Consider the following 5,637-nt stretch of genomic DNA (forward strand, 5'->3'; position numbering starts at 1 on the left):
GTAGATACCAGTTCACCTCGTCCGAAACTGCCTACGGAGTGGCGGACGTCATGCCTGTCTCGGTTTTGCTAGAGGAGGATGTCTATTGTTACGACAATAAAGACGCGCCCAACGTACGAGATCTTGCAAATGATTCCGCACATCGGGAGCTGGATCGAAAAGACACGGTGAAGTGGACTTCCATATGACGTCATTTCTGACTGGTCATGGATGCACCACTACATGAACATATTGCCCAGATTGTGGCGACGAAGAGGAAACACCCGAACATGGGTGAATGCCTGTCCGAGGTTTGGGGCGATACGTACCAACGTACTTGCCGTTTAAATATGGGCCCGACACAACAGTAGACAACGTGGTGCACATGATGTGTACGGACTCCAACACTCGGCATGCGGTCAGCGATGCTCACTCGAATCATGACTGCCCTGCAGAGGAGCTGGAGTCAACGGCAGTCCGCAAATGGTGTAGGGTGACTCCATCTCCGCGCAGTGTGCGTCCGTTCCTTGATCGAAGCTATAAAGATAAGGCATCATTTTCTGCATAGTGAAGGTCATGGGTGCGCCGAGAACGTGTGTAGGATACCACACTGCCGAGGAGTATCCGTATAGTGCCGCTTCCTACGGGGAAAACTGTGAGAATAAGACAATACCTTCCTTGTAGTGGACCGCGTAAGAAGAGGGTAAACCACTGTAATCACTGTCCGGTAACATCCGAGTCGTAGCGTTTAAAGTCCCGTGACAGGCGCGAGTCTAGAACAAGCTTTTCTCGATCTGGCACACGACGGGCAGAAAAAGTCGCGGGCCAAAGAGATAAAAGAAGACCGCAAAACGGTCGGAGTAGACTGACTCCATCGACGGGGGATTGTCGAGAAGTGTGCGTCTGACTCACGGATTGAAGCTACACAGATGGGGCAACATCTTCTGCGTAGCGGATGCCGTGGGTAAGCCGCGTCCGTGCGTCGTATGCTCCACCTTCGGGGAGTATTCGAGTAGTGCCGGTTCCCTACGACTGAAGCTGCCGTGATAAACTTGACCTTCTTTGCAGTGGAAATCGTTGGGAAAGGGTTATTCCACGATCGAGGAATACCCACGGGTAGCGTGGCTCACGATGCCGGGTGAGCCATTCGAGTCTATGATAAGCTGTTCTCGATCGGCACACGACGCGCATAAAAGTGTCAAACCTCAAATCCTGCACTCAGAGGAAATCTTATTATAAATTTCATAAGATACATCTTATGAACCACTTTTTTGCGTCCAAACTAATTTTTCATAAGAGTCTTATGAAATTCTTTCAATTTTCGTACGATGTTCTTATGAAAAAATAGAAGAAACGGCATTGTGAAAAAATGATGAACACATTCATTCATAGCATCAGTTTTTTTTCATCATCTAACAGTACGAAGCAATCGCCAGTTCATAGTTATTATAGTTTTCCTTCAATGTTAAATGTTATTGTTATCTCCGGAATGGTAAGTTCGATTTGATGTTTTTGATGTGAACGTTGAATATATTAGTAAACTAAAATACATTATTTGTTTACTTTTCAGCAAGCTGATCGGCAAAAAAACGAAAGGTCGAAGATTAAGATGTGGCAAAAAAAAACTTTGATGGAGCCGTCTGTTGATGCGCTGCTGATGGTGACCATGGAGGATTTAATTTTAAACAAATTTGACAAACAATAAAGTGAATTTTTGCACCATGAAATATCGAGAATTTTTCTTATTAGAAAGTGATTTACTGTTTCCATAAGAATCTCTTATGAAAAGCAACAACCTCTCATTGAAGTAGGCGTTCATCTTCAGAATTAATTCGCGTCATAAGACAATCTTATGAATTTCTTTAATTTTTCTTATGGCGCCACTTCATAAGAGAATCTTATGGCATACATAATAGTATTTTTCTGAGTGTGGAGATAAGAGGTCGGGCTTCGAAACTTTAGAGGAGAGGTCAGGTCTCGAGGCTTCATAAGGATAGGTTTGCGTGGTCAACCACGAGTCTTTACGATAAGAGGTCGGATCTCGAGTCGCAAGGCCTTTAATCAACAAGAGGAGGGATATCAGTGGTTACCTCGAGTCATTACGAGGAGTGATCGGATTCCGAGTTGCTAGAGGAGAACTCGGGCCTTGAGTTGTGCAGAGGAGAGGTCAACCTCGAATCGATGCGAGGAGAGATCAGTCCTCGAGTCGCGAAGAGGAGAGTTTAATGTGGGAACCTCGAGTCACAGCAATGAACTGTCAGTTCGCAATTCGCTAGAGGAGAGTTCGGACTTCGAGTCGTAAGGATGAGAGGTTTTGCTGAAAGTGGTCTCGTCTATGATTTTTGAGCTGTTGAAGCATAGTGTGTTATAAAGTTCGAGGTGGAAACTAGGTCTGCCGTCCCAGGTGGAGCTTAGGGAGTAGGAGGTATACACGAAATATATCATGAGTCTTCCCATTGTACCCATAGACCCAGAGTAGCAAACTGGGGGGACGCGGTGGCTTGTCGTGCCTTGAAATACAATCCGTAAACCGGGGTTTACCACCAACTAAAAAAAAAGGGCTAGCCATCTGCTCCATAACTTTGACAGTGTTTATTACGAATCATATAAAACTGAATTCGATGACCGCTTGTCATTCTATTAACAGAATGCCTATGTTGTCATTGGATGTATTTTTTACTTCAGTAATCGAGTGCTATCCCAAATAATGGGCATCAAATCGCTACGTAGTACACTCAGAGGAAATCTTATTATAAATTTCATAAGATACATCTTATGAACCACTTTTTTGCGTCCAAACTATTTTTTCATAAGAGTCTTATGAAATTCTTTCAATTTTCATACGATGTTCTTATGAAAAATAGAAGAAACGGCATTGTGAAAAAATGATGAACACATTCATTCATAGCATCAGTTTTTTTTTCATCATCTAACAGTACGAAGCAATCGCCAGTTCATAGTTATTATAGTTTTCCTTCAATGTTAAATGATACAATGTATTGTTATCTCCGGAATGGTAAGTTCGATTTGATGTTTTTGGTGTGAACTAAAATACATTATTTGTTTACTTTTCAGCAAAGCTGATCGGAAAAAAAACGAAAGGTCGAAGATTAAGATGCGGCAAAAAAAAACTTTGATGGAACCGTCTGTTGATGCGCTGCTGATGGTGACCATGAAGAATTTAATTTTAAACAAATTTTGCAAACAATAAAGTGAATGTTTTCAGCATGAAATACCGAGAATTTTTCTTATTAGAAAGTGATTTACTGTTTCCATAAGAATCTCTTATGAAAAGCAACAACCTCTCATTGAAGTAGGCGTTCATCTTCAGAATTCATTCGCGTCATAAGACAATCTTATGAATTTCATTAATTTTTCTTATGGCGCCACTTCATAAGAGAATCTTATGGCATACATAATAGTATTTTTCTGAGTGTAGGTATTTTCTGTGAATACCTTGTCAATAGCTGAGAAACGGCAGAAAGCTCGTGAGCTGACCATTATACGTGTGTGCATTTTTATATTTGTCTTCCATCTAGAAATTGCCAAAACTATATGATTGGGGGTCGTCAAGCTACAGTGGCGACACCTACTATGGTTAAGATCTCCAAGAAGCACCTTGAGAGAATATTTTGCTGTAGTATTACTGAATTGGCTGAAGATTTGAATATACCGGATAATAGTCGAATTCTTAAAAATGACCTTAAGAACAAGCATTACAAGATCCAAATGTTTCAAGACCTTTCGGTAGGTCAAAAAAAACAGGTAAAAAGTGCAAATGTGCATCTGACGAGGGTCGCTCAAGAAAACTAGGAGAATATCGTGTTTTCTACCAATAAACTCTCCGTCCTAAAGCGGTTCGTGAAAGATAAGAACGATAGATAGATTTTGGCCACCAGGCGGTAGAAACCTACATCGTTGAAAGTCTGGCCCGAAATCACCCGTAAGAGCCAAACTTCCCTGGTGAAGACCAACCGAACATCCTGAACGACCTTTTAATGTATGTATGTATCGGGAACTAGCTCCAAGTCATGTCGACGAACCGTGAACACGACCTTATTTCTGTTACAGCAGGGTGGGGGTTTCTGATCACAAAAAATGTTTTTAGAGTTCATTTCGAGCTCGGAGGTAAATATTTTACTACCAATTAGGAACTTACTATATTTTCTAAACAATAAACTATGAGGTTCAAATGTTCAGTTCAAGGCTCTATCATATCGCCGCTAACTCTCGAAAACAATAAATGATTTATGCATTTACTGTTCCCTGTTTGTTGACGTTGGTGGTTGAATTTTAGATATTAATTTGGAGAATCACCGATTGAGCACTTTGCCACTTAGAAAGATCGTCTTTGTTTACCGATTTGGCACCCGTGGCTAATTAACTGGATGGTCAATTAGCCCATCAAATCCTTTAAACTAAAAAACAGTAAACTACCGAAACCTGTTTAGACTATTCTTCTTCACCCCTCGCTCGATAGGAACTTCGAGAATATGAACATTTTATTACCGATCCAAAAGTGGTGATTAATTGCGCAAATCTTTGTGTACCATCAACTAACTAGCAGATGATACGTTGATGTGTTTAGCAACTGACCATAGGATATATTACATTTTTTTTTGTTTCTTCTATTCAAACAGCCTCCAAGATTTCAAACATCTCTAGTGCCACTCTGCCGTGATATGACGAAGTGACGTATATCCATTTTTTTGGATTTTGACTTTTTGACGCCATTTTGTGCGTTTTCTAATGAGCTTTCAAATGCTTTTAACAGATTTTAAAAATATTAAACAGTTTTTGAGAAAATTGAGAAAAACAAATCGTCAAAAGTGCGATTTATACGCCGAAGTGACGCATATCCATGCGCTTTCGAAAGTGATACAGAACAATTTCAATAACCCGTATAATTTTCAAGCGACATTCCTCAGGTTTGGGAAAATATCATTTTTGAACTTGACGATCTGTTTAAAATAAAGTAGAGACGCCCCCCCCCCCCCTCACTTTCCTCAGAAAAAGGGGTCTCCAACAACAAAGTTGTCGAGCCTGTTTGGTTAAAAAAAATTTGAATAGAATTGTCAAAATTTCATGGCCGAATGAACGGGAGGAGGGGGGGGGGGGGGAGTGTTCTGTTAAACCTCCTCAGGAGGGTCAAAAAATGCTCTATTCGAATTTTATATTTTTTATCAAATCTAGATGAACGACCAAAATGAATAATGAATAACAATCTCAACCCATAATTGGAACAATAATCTTGAAATCTTATCCTAAGTATACAATTCAGTTTTTCGAAAATTTCCTCACTTGTAAATAGAAATTTAGTCCCAAATACTGAATTTCAATAAGCTTAGGCTCGTAAGATTGCCCAGATTTTGCTGAATTGTATTACTTTATTTGCAAATGCAAACAAAAATTTCAACTGCTTCATTCGAATAATGCATTATTCTTAGAAGTTTTTTGAGCAAAATTTGTATTAACGATTTTTGGAAGTTTAAAATGGGATTTAAAATTTCCTGAGGTGTTTCTATATAAAAAAAATTATTTCCTTTTTATTGAATAATGTTGATATTTGCGGATAATTAGAAAAATGACTTTCAGTTTTTCACCATTGACACAAAATCATGATTCGAATCTTGGTTTTGTATTTCAACCTTAAATTAG

The sequence above is a fragment of the Uranotaenia lowii genome, chromosome 1 (assembly GCF_029784155.1).
Source record: "Uranotaenia lowii strain MFRU-FL chromosome 1, ASM2978415v1, whole genome shotgun sequence".
NCBI lineage: Eukaryota > Metazoa > Arthropoda > Insecta > Diptera > Culicidae > Uranotaenia > Uranotaenia lowii.